We start from the raw sequence: 17420 nt of genomic DNA on the forward strand, positions 1-17420 counted from the left end.
TAAAAATCCTAGAGGAGAGCAAAGGCAGTAACCTCTTTGACAGTGGTTGTAGCGACACATGTTTCCTGAGGCAAGGGAACTAAAAGCGATAAACTACTGGGACTTCATCAAAATAAAATGTTCTGCACAACGAAGGAAACAATCAACAAAACTAAAAGGCAAACTTTGAATGGGAGAAGAGAATTGCAAGTGACATATCTGATAAAGGGTTAGTATCCAAAAATAAAGAACTTCTCAAACTCAACACTCCAAAAAACAAAAAATACAGTAAAGAAATGGCCAGAATACGTGACAGACATTTCTCCAAATAAGACACACAAACGGCTCACAGACACGTAGAAAAATGCTCAACATCCCTCATCATCAGGGAAATGCAAATCAAAACCACAATGAGAGATCACCCTACACCTCTCAAAATGACCAAAATCAGCAGCACAAGAAACAACAGGTGTTGGTGAGAATGTGGAGAAAAAGGAACCCTCTTCGCTGTTTGGTGGGAAAGCAAACGGGTGCAGCCATTCTGGAAAACAGTATGGAGGTTCCTCAAAGAGTTACACATAGAACTACTTTATGATGCAGTAATTGTACTACTAGGTATTTACCCAAAGAATATAAAAGTAGTAATTTGAAGGGATGCAAATGCACCCTGATGCTTATAGTAGCATTATCTACAGTAGCAAAATTATGGAAACAGCCCAAGTGCCCATCAACTCATGGATGGATAATACACACACACACACACACACACACACACATTATACATTGTATACATATGTACATTATATAAATGTATACATATATACATTATGTGTGTGTATCTATCTATCTCTCTCTCTATATATATATACACTCAGCCATCAAAAAGAGTGAAATTTTGCCATTTGCAATGACATGGATGGAGCTAGAAAGTATTATGCTAAACAAAATAGTCAGAGAAAGACAAATAGCATATAATTACACTCATATGTGGAATTTAAGAAACAAAACAAATGAGTAAAGGGGAGAAAAGAGAGAGAGAGGCAAACCAAGAAACAGCTGTTTTTTTAAAAACATAACACAATAAAATTAAAAAACTAAAATAAAATAAAATTTAAATTAAAAAAAGATTTTATTTATTTATTTGACAGAGAGAGAGAGGAAGAGAGCAAGAGAGCACAAGCAGGGGGAGCTGCACAGGGAGAGCAAGAAGCAGACTCCCGGCTGAGCAGGGAGTCCCATGTGGGGCTTGATCCCAGGACCCTGAGATCATGACCTGAGCTGAAGGCAGACACTTAACCACCTGAGCCACCCGGGTGCCCCAAGAAACAGTGTCTTAACTATGGTCACCAGACGGGAGGTGGGCAGGGGGATGGGTGAAATAGGTGATGGGGATTCAGGAGGGCACTTGTGATGAGCACCAGGTGATGTGTGGAAGTTTGAATCACTATATTGTACAACTGAAACTAATATTACCCTGTATGTTAAGTACCTGGAATTTAAATAAAAACTTAAAAAAAAATAAAAATAAAGAGCCTTCACCAAATGGAAGCGGGAATGGAGAAACCTGAGTTAGCAATGGAAATATGCAGACAGCAAGGCTGGCCAGGGGGCTGAGTGCTTGACTGAAACTCCCTTCTGGGACTGTAATGCATTAGCTGTACGTCAAGGCTGTTGTGGGAGAGCAGCTTTGCCCTGGGAGACCTGCCAGGTAAACCTTTTGTAATTGTCTATGGTCGAAGAGTCACACATAAGGTTTTTTCTTGGAACCAAATTCTGCAATAAGGATATTGTTAAAAATGCAAATTTCTTTGCTCTCAAATTCAATAACTGTGTGTACACATACACACACCATATTGCATACACACAACTATTATATATAAGAGAAAGAAATAGATGACCATATTAGTTTTAGACTAACTTATTAAGCTATTCTTGTTGAATACAAGGTAAGACTATTGAATAATATAAACACCACACACACAAACATAACTTTTACATGTGTAGTTATATGGGGTCATTTGTTTTCATTAATAATGTTGTAACTCAAAATAGTTTGCAGGACAAGTTGAAGTAATTGCCTTCAGCATTTGTGTCTTCTTTTCACAGAAAACATCCTTTCTCAGTGGTAGCCAACTTATTTTTTTAATATTCAGAAAAAATAGTATAATCAATTATAATCTGGGTTACTGAACCATTATATGAGCAGTTTTCAAATTTCATCCTTCCTCAGATCCTTTCTTCAAAAATGTGAAAAAATGCATGAATCTTTTAAATATTACTTGTTTTTTCAACATGCTTCAAATGCAAAATTCCTTTAAAATATATTGTTCCAATTTTTAAAATCACATTTCTATTTAGCCAAACTGCATTACAGTAAATGTATTACACAACAGATCATAGCACATTACATAGTAAAATAGATATTGATGCTTTAAAGGTGTATTTTTCGATCAACTTCAGAATCCATTTAGATTTTGTATCAAACTGGCTATATGGAATTAAGTCATATACCTGTCTTCTTTTTGCCATTAGCCTGTGATTAAGAACAGCCAAATATAAATCAGATAATTAGAATTAGAGGTGTAGTTTATGACCATGGGGCTGTGTAATTAAGTAGAATAATGTTACTCTTTGATGTTATTTTTTAAATTGAGATGAAATGCATATACCCTGTAATACCTAAAGTGCACACATGCACAAATACATATGTATTACTTGATTCCAAACATATACATGTGCATATATTATCTTTTACTAGATAATTTAGATTATGTTTAAATAGTTGAAGAGTTAAAAATAATAAATCAGAATATGTTTCTTATTACATATATGTGTGATAGTGCTCACAACATTTAAAAAAAATTATTGAGGCAAAATTCACATAACAAAACTATCCCTTAACCATTTCAAAGTGTACTATTTCATGGCATTTAGTACATTCATGATGTTGTACAACCATCACCTCTCCCTAGTTCTAAGACATTTTCATGTCTTAGGAAGACATGAAAGGAAACTCTACACCTACTAAGTGGTCTTTACTCCTTTCTCATCCCCTAAGCCCCTGGAAACCATTAGTCTGCCTTCTGTTTCTGTGAATTTACCTCTTCTGGAAGTTTCATACAAATGCGATCCTACAACATGTAACATTCTGTGGTTTCTTTCATTAGGCATATTTTCAAGGCTCATCCTCATTGTGGCATAACAGCACTTTATTTCTTTTGATGGCTAGATAATATTTAATGGAGTGGCTTTACCACGATTGTTTATCCATTCATCAGTTGATGGACATATTTGACTTGATATCACCTCTTTACTACGGTGATTACTGCTGCTATGAAAATTTTTATAAAACAATTTGTTTGAATACTTGTTTTTTACTATTTTAGGTTTATATCTAGGGGTAGAATTAGTGGGTCATATAGTAATTCTTTGTTTAACTCTTAGAGGAACTACCAAACCGCTTTGCACAGTGACTGCACAATTTTACATTGCAACCAGGAAAGTACAGGGTTCTAGTTTTTCACATCCAGGTCAACATTAGTTATTTTCTGATGCTGATGATATGATGATAACTGCCACTCCAATGTAAAGTAGTATCTCTGTAATTTTGATTTTGATTTGCACCTTTTTGATTTGCACTTTTCCAGTGACTAATGATGTTGAACATCTTTTTTTGAGCTTGTTGGCCATTTGTAAATCTTCTTTGGAAAAATCTATTCTAGTCATTTTTAAATTGGGTTGTTCACCTTTTTGTTGTTGAGTTGTAAGAACTCTTTATATATTTTAGATATTAGATTATCAGATGTGTGATTTACAAATATTTTCTCCCATTCTGAAGACAGTTTTTTTTTCCATTTTCTTGATGGTGTCCTTGAACATGTAAAAGTTTAAATTTTAATGAAATCCAATTTATCTAATTTTCCCTTTTGTTGCCTAAGCATTTAGTGTTATTTCTAACACTAAATATGAGTAAATATACATGAACTCTCATGTCCTCCATTCCCATGGCCACCTCTAGTGTTGTGTTCTTACAATGTGATTGATTGGTCCAATTAGGTACACCTTACTCAATCTGGATTTATGAGTATCTTCCATGGGACTCTTGATTTGAGTTTGAGTATGTCAGACATTCTCAATGACAGTGCCCGAGGTATAAAATATAAAGTTATTATCTTGTTGGTAGCCATATTTCCTGCCTCATGGAGAAAAGCTGCAGTTGGAGAGGATCACATAAATATAAGAAAATCAGAGACAAGTTCCTGAAATACAGTTCTGATTATTAAAGCCTTGGGTTTCAGTGGTTCCCGAGTCCATCTCTGTCCCTCAGCTTTCTTTCAATAAAATTGTTTAATACACAGGAAAATTCCTGCAGAAATTCTTAATCCTTTATTTTTTAAGCTAAGTCAATTTCAGATTTCTTCCCATGCATGCAAATGAGTTGAACTAATACATGGCTAATTTGAGCTACATAGAGCATTAAAATGGAAAGTGCTGCTTAATCAACTAAATTACCAGAGCATTGATTTTATTTATCCTGTAAGTTAAATAATTAGAATCACTTCCTTGTCTCCTCAACTAGCGCCACTCCCTCATCACTCTGAATTTTGCTTATTCCCTATCATCTTCTTTTTCTTAAATTCAACTTCTGCTTCTGAACTTTCTCCAAAATTATATCTTAACCCTCAAGAATCACTCATTCCAAATATTCATAGCTTCTCTCCCCTTTTTCTTAATTAGTTAAACTAGCTTATATTTTCCATTATATAAATGTGCACATTGTCTTAGTCAATGTTAGTTTTCAATAAATAATAATCTATTAAAATTAGCTTACGAAAGCAGGGATTTACATATCAAAAACCAGAAAATGTTATTGGCATCCCGGGCCAAGAAATATAGTAAAATAACATAAAGGAATCAGAAGCAGAGATTACCCCATCTTTTCACAAAAAGTCATCATTCTCTCCCAATTTCCTTCTCTTTAAGCACCTTCACTATCATGCTTTTGTTTGTATTATAGTGATACTTGCTCCCTTGCAGATTCTCTGATGGACAAAATTTGTCCCAGTTATCTGTAACAGCATAATAGTACTTCAAAACTTGGAGACTTAAAACTACACACTTCTAGGGCGCCTGGGTGGCTCAGTTGGTTAAGCGGCTGCCTTCAGCTCGGGTCATGATCCCAGGGTCCTGGGATCGAGGCCTGCATCAGGCTCCCTGCTCAGCGGAGAGCCAGCTTCTCCCTCTCCCTCTGCCTGCCTCTCTGCCTACTTGTGCTCTCTCTCTCTCTATCTCTGTCAAATAAATAAATAAAATTAAAAAAAAACTACACACTTCTATTATCTCACAGTTTCCATGAGTCATGAATGGCTTAACTGAGTTTTTGGTTTCAGGTCTCTCACCAGGGGGCAATCAAGGTGTGGGTTGAGGTGGGGATTGCGTCTGAAAACTCAACTGGAGAGGAAACAATTCTTGAACTCACTCATGTGTCTGTTGGCAGGATTTATTTACGCAAGAGCTAGTAGTAGACTGAGGGTATCAGTTGTTTCTTGGCTGCCAGACAAAGGCCACCTCCAGTTCCTGTTCATATGAGCACCTTGTTTCAAGAGGCAACTTGCTTCAACCGAATCAACAAAAGCAGTCTGTTAACACAATCTTTTATTTTTCTCAACATGGAAATAACACCTCATCATCTTTGTTATATTTTATTAGTTAGAAGCAAGTCACTAGGCTCAGTCCACATTCAAGGGGAGAGGTAAATATACAAGGGCATGAATACCAGAAGGTGGGAATACCTGGGACTCTCTCAGAAGGCTATATCCACAGTATTATTACTTTTTTTTACACATTTCAAGTTAATATTTGTTCATTTAATCAACTGACATTTTACTGAGTCCCTACTCTATATCAAATAATGTGTTAGGCTTTAGGAGATCAAGAGTTAATTTTATATATATATAGATATTCTCTAGTCCTCTTAAAAAACAAAACAAAACAAAAAAACCTTCTGAAATATAAAAAAACAAAAAACAAAAAATCTCTTCACTTCTCATATTCTTCCTGCAGATAAATAATGATTACTGTGGGAAATCTGGATCACAGAACCTTGTGCTTTCATTCTTGAGATATTTCCTATTCACATTACCTCAAAACTGATACCGCCAAGTGATGGTGGTGGGTTTTCTTACAAACCACAAGCCCTGGTGGCAGAATTGAGGAACAGGGAAATAGCATTGTGAAGTGTTAAAGGAACTACTTCCACTGCGTTTCCCTGTGAATTCTGCTTCCCTGTGCTCACTCAGTGAGCTCGAAGTTTCTCTCTCCTTCAGGAATGTCCCTTTTGGCAAATAATACGCTGTAATCTCGAAACCTAATCTATATGTGAAATGCTACTTTTTCATTTAAAAAAAAGAAATAAAATTATTTACTATAAGAAATTAATGTATAGTGCTTGCCTTCGTGGAGTTCACGTTCCTGTCTGGAAATAAAAATTCCAAAGATAGAAATGATAAAAAAAAATCAAATAAGGTCTCTAGGTAAATACTAAAGAAACTCACATAGAAATATGTGGGAGCAATGGAAGCCTCTTTAGGAAAATGGAATGTAATTAGAAACCTGAAGATCCTTTGAAGAATCAGGAGAGAACACACTAAAGGAAGGAAATGTAAAAGTGTCCTTTACAAGTTGAATAGCATGTTCCCAAAACCCTGGAAGCAAGACATAGAATGGCATGAAAGATCTGTGCTGCTGAAGCATAGTAGCAAGACAGGAACCCAGTGGAGAGAGATTGACCAGCTCGCCTTTATGGGCCCTGCATGCACTAGTAAGCAGTGTAAATCTTTTTCTAGGTAATTTCAAATGATATTAAACAGAAAAGTCATATGTACCATTTTTTGTTTTAAGAAGATTAATCTTTTATAGCATAGCTTTTATAGCATAGCATGATTTATGTCATGCTTTCTCAAAACTATAGATCATTTCACTTGAACTCGGTCTGTACACTGCTTAACCCGTTATCACGTGCAGAGAATTTTTAAAGCTATTTTCAAACACTTTCATTCCTTCAACCATTTCCAGTACCGCTGCACCACATTCTAATATCTATAATTTATATTTATGGGACAATTAAAAGTATGAAAGAAAACATTAATGTACTTAACATGTGCCTATGTTCATCTATTTTACATGGAGTTTAACTTTGAAGCAAATGTGTGATTTGGCTTGGAGATTTTTGTTTCATTACTGAAACACTTCAAAAATCTACTCTTAAAATATGACTTAACCATCATTTTATGGACTAAATGGAATGAGTTGATTTCAGTAGCCCTGTTTTAAGTGCTCTCATCACAAGCAAGCAATATGATGGAGCTAATTTACTCCCTAGAGATGAGTGCCTTGAAATGAGTTATTCAGTCTATTGTCAAACTCCCACAAAACTTGGATAGTGTCTTATTAACAGAGCAAATTGCACAACATAATTCACTGCAATACAGTTATTCCATCTAATCTTAAATCTTAAATCTTAAAGCTGGACTCATCTTCAGCTTGAAATAAAGATGTTATGCTGTTGTTTTTAAAAAATTGTGAACCTTTAAATGCTAGGATCATTCAGATTTATACTTATTGTTCTGAATAAGCATATCTCACGAAAATAAAATATCTTTGATTAACTTTTGATATTACTTTCTGACAAGTAGTTATCATTAACCATTAGAAAGTATGACTTATGAGAACACTACAGTATTTTGTAAGCTTTACTTTGATTTCATTTCAACTACCAATATTTTAAAATAGTCCTTAAACGATACATGAATTTCCCCTCTTACTAACTTTTTTTTTTAATTACTTTTGGCACACAATGTGACATTAGTTTCAGGTGTACAACATAGTGATTGGACAAATCTATACATTTTTAAAAAAGAGTTTATCCATTTATTTGAGAAAGAGACAGTGAGAGGGAGAGAGAGAGAATGAGCAGGGGTGAGGGGCAGAGGAAGAGGGAGAAGCAGACTCCCCGCTGAGCAGGGCTTGATCTAAGGACCCTGCGATGATGCCCTGAGTCTAAACCAAGAGTCCATTGCTTAACCAACTGAGCCACCCAGGCACTCCTTTAATATAATTATTCTTAACAGTTTTCCTCCTTATGGTTTTTCCTCCTTAAAATATGAGTGATTTATAAAGTAAATAGAGGCCATGAGGACTGAGTTTAAGAGATCCTGGCTGAGTTCCAGTTTTCATTCCCATTAATTATTTTGATAAGATGTTCAATATTACATTACTTCATCTTAAAAAATCTTTAGTAGAAGTCACAATCCAACTAGTTTGTGATTAAAATTAGTCATATCACTTGGACTGCCTACAGTTAAGACCAACGCCAGGGTCTTGGGGAGAAAAAACAGCTTGTATCAGTTATTCTTTTACAAGTTTCTTTCTCTTTTCTATCTCTTCTCATGAAGCCACAAATGCTTTGTCATATCATATGTGTAAAGTTAGTATTAGGGGAAAGTGACAAAGAAGAACGGGCTGATGATATCAACAGTAACAGGTGAGTTTATGACATTAATCGTAATGATACAAGTAGACATTAAAAACTTCAGAGATTTTAAATGCTATGTAAAGTAGAGTTTAATCCTGACATTATATATAACACATCAGTAACCCATTTCCATTTCATGCAGCAAATCTGTCATTCCATTTTCATTAAGAGTGATAGTAAGAATAAATTGTAAAATATCACATTTTATCATAAGTCTTTCCTCAAAGAAGTTGAAGGGATAGTTTTTACTATTCAAGTTAAGGTATTATTGTGCTGAAACAAGGAGAAGTATGTGCAGTCCCGGGGTTTATGTAATTTAAGCAGAAGTTCCCCTTGAACACAACAGATTTATTTGATCTTCTCATAACTACACATAAACAGAACATTCACGGTGTAGCTGATGATAACTGCATTGCTGGAAATAAAGCACAAGAGTACTTATGGCTCATGGTTAGTGGAGAAGACAAACAAACCAAAAATTGAGCTCAGCCCAGACACTTGTCAAAATTTAAAGAAGAAAAATTCCTGTAGCTAGTCCTCAGTACATTTAAAGAAAAGAAGATGATTTTTCGGTCATCTTTCAAATCCATTTTCATTAAACGTAAAATAAGCAGCCTTTTGATTTCCATATATCTTGGTTAAAAAAGATTCTATCCATATGTTGTTTTTAAGTAATGTTTGAATTATAAACATGTACATGAAAATAAATTCATAATCTCTTCTAGATTTTTCAAAGAGGTCAAATTCATTATGCTAATTATGCTAATAATTATGCTAATTTTCTCTGTTAGTACAGATTCTTATCCTTTTCTCATTTTAATTCTGGATATTTGTTTTTTTACACATTTAAAAATTGTATTTGACTTTAATGTTAAATGTGTTTCTTTTGTCATTCTTTGTTTTTTTATTATAACATATTTAAGATAAAAAAGGATGAGTAATAAAAGATGGCATGTGACATTGAAGGCTTTCATCAAACCCTCTTAAATTATATTCTCTCTCATTATCCTCAAAGAGCAATCATAATCATGTACTGAGGTTATATTACCCCTATGCATATCTTTGTTATTTTCTACATACACACTACCATTAAATGTTATGTAATACCATCATGTACATTTTATACTATAAATTTATGTGTCATTGTAGATATCATTTTGCAATTTACTTTTTCATTTATATTGTTTTATGCTTCTCCAGTCCTGTGCTAAGATATATTTAAGTTGTTTTCCATCATTATTATGTAAAATGCTGAAATTATTGTTAGTGATGTTACTTTGTGAGTATATGCAAGTGTTTTTCAAGGTACATATCTAGGATTACCTTTACTTTGTTGCAAAGTCAGCTATACATTCAAAATTATGTGCATATCATTTTGTCTGTAGTTTGATATGCGTTTCTTTGGAATACTCTTCAGGGTTATCCAGGAGTCTAGATACCAAAATCTATTCCCATTAATGTTTTATGGTGTAAGGTCATAGATTTGTCTGTTATCATAGATTTCTTTATTCTAGTAGTTCCATAAGAAGTTTGAGTAATATTCTCAATTTTGTTTTTTCTGAATCATGGGTAATTATTTTTATTTTACTTAATATTTTTCTATTGTGGTTTGGTTTTAATTTATACCATTGTTATGACTTTTATTTTTGTTTCTGGAAAGATAGATATGATTACACTCAACCAAATGTTTTCTTAAAAATATTTTTTGTTTCTTTGGTTCTTTAAGGGCATTATGCTAACTGAAATAAGTCAGATGGAGAAAGACAACTACTGTATGATTTGCTCATATGTGGAATCTAAAGAAACAAACAAGTGAACAAAATAAACTCAATACAAAAACAAACTCACTGATACAGAGAACACATTGATGTTACCAGAGGGGAAGGGGAAAGGAGAGTGGGCACAGTGGGTGAAGGGGTCAATTATATGGTGATGAATGGTGACCAGACTTTTGGTGGTGATCACTCTCTAGTGTATACCGATGTCAAATTTTAACGAAGATTCAACTCTCTTGAGTATAAAAACACCCTAAACTGAATTGTTCTCTGAAATTAATTTATTTACCAATTATAATTTTCTGGTTTGAGAAAATAATTCAGTGCTTTTACTTACTTCCTGAAGATGAAGGACAATAAATTATATACTGCATTTTGTAAAGGGATATTGTCATCTCCCACACCCACATGCACACATGCTAGAGAATCTCACGCCAGCAATTTAGTTCTTCTAACTGGAAGTGATGCATGTTGCTTGCACTCACATTTGCATGTCTAAAGCAAGCTACTGGACCCCTGTGTACACAAGAAGGTCAGCATTCAAAACCTCCTTGTGTCTGGGAGAAAAGATGAACTGAATATAGATGAGCTTTAATGTGTCTGCTACCCTGGGCATCCTGGGTAATCATGCACATGATTAAAAATAAAGTCCTGATATCCATTTGTAGTTAGGGTAATACTCATCTAAGAGTGTAAGTTTAAGATTCTAAAACAGCATGGCCTTTAATGCTTGTATCATAGTATAACTAAGAAGTTCAAGTAGTAAAAAAAAAAAAGGTCAAGTAGTAAAATACTGAAGAACTGATGTTATTCCCTTTCCATAAATAAGAGATATTAGCTTCAGAGTAATTATGTAGATTTACCATGTTCATACACTAAAATTTTTTTTTAAAGATTCTATTTATTTATTTCATAGAGACAAAGAGAGAGAAGGAACACAAACAGGGGGAGTGGGAGAGGGAGAAACAGGCTTCCCGTGGAGCAGGGAGCCCGATGTGGGCCTCAATCCCAGGACCCTGGGATCATGACCTGAGCCAAAGGCAGACACATAATGACTGAGCCACCCAGGCACCACTCATTCATACTAATTTATCTTACTGGGTTGTACCCACTTCATTTTGGCTCCAAAGTCAATGTTTTTTTCTATGATGTGGTTTTCCAAGAGGAACAAGACCTGACACCAATGTCTTTCATGTTACTAATGAGGAAATTAAAGACAAAAGTTATTAAATAATCAATCAATCGATCAATACTATTAGGTAGTACAAGAGTCAGAAGGAGAATTCAGGTTTTCTCAAACCCTGTCCTGAAGATAAAAAGAAAGAAGGTAAACAATTTTTTTAAAGATTTTATTTATTTATTTGACAGAGAGAGAGAGAGCAAGAGAGGGAATGCAAGCAGGGGGAGTGGGAGAGGGAGAAGCAGGCTTCCCACTGAGCAGGGAGCCTGATGCGGGGCTTGATTCAAGGACCCTGGGATCATGACCTGAGCGGAAGGCAGACGCTTAACGACTGAGCCACCCAGGTGCCCCAGAAGGTAAAGGGTTTGCTTATTGGCACAGAACTTTTGAGGAAATCAGTATTCCAAACAGGATGTGATGATTAGGAGTCACAAATGATCGTTAAGGCCACAAATGTAGACATTTGCACGGCTAAAAGGAAAAATGAGAGTTTGACCTGTGATTTCATGAGAAAGTGCGAGCAAGCCTGTGGGAGGTATCTTGTTTTCAGATAGATCAGTCCTGAATGTGCTGTCTCAAAGTAGAAGTATAGTTCAGAAAATTATCAAATATTTGAGAAAATTATGTGATTGGGGAATTAGTGATAATGAGGCCCCAGAGAATTCAGGAGAGAGTTGAAAATAAGAACATCCATGGAGATTTTTAATACTCACTATTTTTTGTAAAATATTAGAGATAGCAATTATTGATATAATATTCACTTCAAAAAATATTTAGGAATAATATAGGTTATATTTAGCGGTAATAGTTAGCCCACACCTTTCCTAATAGATTTCAGTGATTCCCAACAAGGAGGCCAGGAACTCAAAACTAAACTATAATAATCATTGACGTCTATATATATAAAGATGCAGTAGATTATTCTCCATAAATATTCCTTTTGGTGAATACTCTTTAAATTTTACCCTCAAATACTTAAACAGCTTTTTCAAATCTAAAATCAATGTATTGTTCTAGTTGACACAAGTATATATAATTTGTTTTGTTTTATTGGTTTGTTTGTTTTCAAAATGAATATGGATGCCAGAATTGTAAAGTAAAGTAAATAATATGAACCATTTTGGATCCTGAGCTTATCAACAAAAACAGTAGTCTATATAAAAAATGAAATGTTAATTTATTCTTGTGTTGGCATTTATTAGTTAAGCGAATTTACTTAAAAATATATTTTCCCACATTAATTTAATCATATAATTGAGCTAAATCACTAACATTTAACCAAATTTTCTGAATTTCAGCCTATCAGGCATGTATTTGGGAAAACTTAGAAAACTAGAACTTAGAAAAACTCATGCTAATACTGACCAAAAAGCACACAGTATTTATATTCTAGGGAGTGTTTGTGTTATGACAGAAACAGAACAAATACAGCTAGTATTTTATCATTTAACACATTTAAATGAAGAAATATGTTTTTTTTAATCTCATTTGGCTATCATAAAATTGCATGTGCCAAATAAAGCTGGGGTTGTTTTCTCAATTTCAGAAATAAGTCCACTGAATAGTCCAATGGAAGAGCAAAACTATAATAAAAATTTATTGATATCCAGGTGTCAGCATGATCCAATACAATGTATCAAATCTTTACTTTACATCTACTATGTAGACTCAAAAAATTATCTCATTCTCTACATGGATAGTTTCCACATAAGAATTACAAAAGATACTTAATAAGATATAGCTGTTTATAATAATAAAAACAATATAAATATTACTTATATACACAGCATATTACTACTTACAAATATTTTCATGTGTTTTTTATTGAAATACCTATGCTATGTAAAGACATAAATAATTTGTAATCTGTCTCTCTTACTGTGGTGCTGGTGATCCTGTACTTGTCTAAATCCTTTGGGCTCATGGATTCTCATTTTCCTACAAGTTTGTTTCTCTTTTGGTACCCTCACCATTCTGCATTTGTACCTTTGCTTTAGCTAAATCCTTCTTTTCAGAATTTAAGCTTCTTTTAAATTCCATCTTTAACAACTGAACTCCCTACCCTTGGGATGAGCATAAGCTTAATGTATAGAGCTGTCAATCACTGTCGTACACCTGAAATTAATGTAACATTGTGTGCCAACTATACTTCATTTAAAAAAAAAATGGGTTTCCTTAAAATCCCTGTCTTTTCCATAGCTTCAAACTTCAGAATGTAGCATCTACTTGCAGTCCTCAATCTCTCATCTCACTTTCCCTCCTCCACTGTGATAATCTGGTGTTTCCCCACTGCTTCTCTTAACCTCTTAACCTGGACTATTCATCCTTGTTCAATCTAAAAAACACGTGTTGTTCCTCAATGCTATGGTTTGAATAGTGCCCCCCCCAAATTCATATGCTGAAGTCCCACCTCCCAGTACCTCAGAATATGACCCTATTTGTAGATAGGGTAACGGTAGATCAAACTAGGTGAAATGGGGCCACAGTAGAGTAGTTTTGGACCCCTAATCCAATATGACAGTTGTGCTTATAATAAGGGAAAATCTGGACACAAACACATGTAACAGGAAGAAAATATGAAGACACAAAGAAAAGATGGCCATCTATAAGCCAAGGAGACAGACAGGCCTGGAACAAATCCTTCTCCAACAGCCTTCGAAAGGAACTAATCCTGCAAACAGGACAGGGCATCTTGGTCTTGGACTTTGAGCACCCTAAACTCTGTGATGATGTATTTCTGATGTATAAGTCACTCAAGTTTGTGGCACTTTTTTTTTTACAGTAGTTCTAGCAAAGTAATATGCTGAAATTATTTGACTTTTGCCTTATTTATATGAAAATCTGACCACTTCTTGATTTTCTCCTTTCATTTCATTCTATGCCAGTTTTCTTTCTGTTTCTTCTTTTGGCAAATGCTAAAACATTTGATTTTATCAGGGGATCTCATTGCTATGATTCAAAAAGCATATTTCAAATGATAAAATATGAGATCTTAAGTATATTTCCACAATATCTGTCCCCTGAATTATAAATCCACGTAGATCAGTGCCTCTTGACTATTCTCATGTAATAGTTCTGTAGGCATTTCACATCCCAGACGAACTGAGTACCTCCTCTCTCTGGGTTCCTTGTCTTTGGTTCCTACTGCACTGAATGACATCATCATCAAAAGAGCTCACTATATCAAATGCCTGGGTACTTTCTTTTACTTCCTTCTCCCTTTGCTATTGTCAGGAAACCTCCAAGTTCTTGATTCCGCTTCTTTCCATTACTGCTCCCAAAGCTTTATGGAAGGATAGCATCATCACTCACCTGGATAACTACTACACCTTCCCAGCTGATCAGTCTATAACCCACAGGATCTCTCCTAATTCATGCTCCTCACTGCACCCATAGTGCCATATACCCTTTTCTCAAAATTGCTAACATTTTGCCAGATTTGTTTTAACATTCTCTCTCCTTTCCCTCTTACCCTCTCCATCTACATTATTCATATTATTTGTTATGGAAAATTTTAGAGTATATTACATGTATCATGCACCATTACCCCTAAGTGCTTCACTGCATATTTATTAAGAGAAAAAGGTATTTCCTACATAACTATAATTCTAAAATTAAAAAAAATATATTTTAATATTAGTATTTCATTATCTACAGTCACATTTTTAATATATCACTTGCCCCAATAATATCCTTCAAAGTAACTATTTTTCCCTGTATGAGTTCATGTCTAGAATCTTTTATTGCATTTAATTGTTATTCACTTTAGTCTCTTTTAATCTGGAATCTTTCCAAAAATTTTCTTTGTCTCTCATATAACTGACATTTTTGAAAAATAAAAACCACTGGTTTCATTATTTATTTCTTAATTTATGATTTTCTGGTGTTTTTTCATGACTAAGTTGAAGGTTTTAATTTTTGACTGAAAAACCATTTAAATGATACTGTGTTCTCACGGTAACACAGCTAGAGGCACGTGATTTAATTAATCTTATTTGTCAAGTTAATTTTGATCATGTAGTTAAAGTGTTGAGCAGTTACTATGTAGTCACTACTTTTTATTTTTATATTTTGTGTTTAATAAATAATCTTAGATGAGATATTTTTTTTCCTTAGATGAGGTATTTGAGACAATGTTAAATTCTATTACTCATTAAACTTTGACTTTCTAGATTGAACAATCATTGATCATTCTTGCCTGAATCATGTTTTACTTATATATTGCTCTTATCATAAAGTTGAATCATTTTAAATGGTATATAAGACCTTTAATGATCTAGCTCCTGTTTAACTGCCTGTTCATTCTCTTGCCATCTCTCCTTCTATGTATATGCTCGTGTTTATTAGGAGACATGTGCTATATTTTGCTTACTACTGTTAAGATATTTGCTACTTTTGCCTACGTATGTGTATCCATGTTTTTATGAGAAATATATCCCACCACAGTTGATATTCCTTCATCAAAAACCATAAGGGGCGGCATTTATAAGACTGACAAAATTTTTCTCAGTTTGTGGAATCATATAATATACTAAATGAGAAGAAATGCATTAATAAATTAATGTTATCGTCTCATTTACTTTTGTGCTGGCTCTCTGTATTCTGGATTAAAATAATAAAATCTTAATGGCAGAATACTTTCCACTTTCCATTAAAAAGTCTTTCACATTCACGTTTTCTTCCTCATTGCCTGGTATGTGTTCAAGAAATGCACATTTAATTTAATAATATAATATCAAAATATAATTAACACTATAAATATGCAGGAACAAAATAAGGTAATATATCACTAGGCCAATAAAAATGAACCATTGAATGACATGCAATATTATCTGGGCCACTACCTTGTCCCATTAACAAAGATAATAGAGAGTTGATCGCCAATTTGACTTCACAATATTTGGTATTACCTTTTATTTCCTTTTTATTCCCAATATAAGTTGCTATAATCTTTACTTGTTTGTATTTTGGGCTGTAGTTGAATCTTTATTTTAGTTAAAATTGTAATCCTTGGTAAACATTAAAGGAGTAATTTTAAATGAAGTATTTTACTATATAAATAAATAATATTTAAGGATATTAGAGCGTTTATTCAGTTAGTTGAACTTTCTGACTTTGCTTACACACACACACACACACACACACACACATACACACACACAAAAGGGAAAATATTTCTGGGCATAAAACATTGGCAGCTGTTTGCTCTGACAAAAATTTGTACACAAAAATCAGGACAGACCAGCTCAGAACTTCCATTTCTTATCAGATGGTTAGATAGTTTGAGGTGCTGAGGGCACATAGAGAAAAAGCCAATATAGAGTTTGAAAAGCAATTTGAACTTGTTCTGAAACCATAGCTTGCAATCTGAAGTGTTTTAGTTGATAACCACTTTATATTCTGTCTTGCTCATATCTTTCACTGTCAATTTTGCTGACAGCTGGGAGTTTTTTAGGAAAAAAATATTCTCTATCAAGATTCATTTTCTCTATATTTAACAAGCAGGGGTTTTACACTCAGCATTTAATCAGAATTACTACTCAAATAAGATATTTCCTATTTAAGGGATATATATGTAGGTAGACATAGATACAGATACATAGATTGATAAGAGAAGAACATAGCTTTCTTCTTATTGGGGACACTAAGTTTATAATGGATGCTTTGCTCCTGAACTGGAACACTACTAAATATCTCCACAGCCAAAATCTCTTGAAGATTTGGGTTTGCGGTTGTAAGATTCTGACTTATAGGTTTATAAAAGAAAAAAAAAAAACAATATAAGTATTTGTATCTTGATGAAGCAATTACTCAATACATTTATTGTGTTCCTAATGTGTGTAAAACATGAAGAGTTATAAAAACTTTTCTATGATGTTTTTCAGTTAAAATTTAGATACACTTTTATATTTTTAATATAAACATCAGAAAGCATTTCTGGTACTCATTTAAA

The sequence above is a fragment of the Callorhinus ursinus genome, unplaced genomic scaffold, assembly GCF_003265705.2.
Source record: "Callorhinus ursinus isolate GAN/ISIS: 27379988/994484 unplaced genomic scaffold, GSC_fseal_2.0 scaffold1, whole genome shotgun sequence".
NCBI lineage: Eukaryota > Metazoa > Chordata > Mammalia > Carnivora > Otariidae > Callorhinus > Callorhinus ursinus.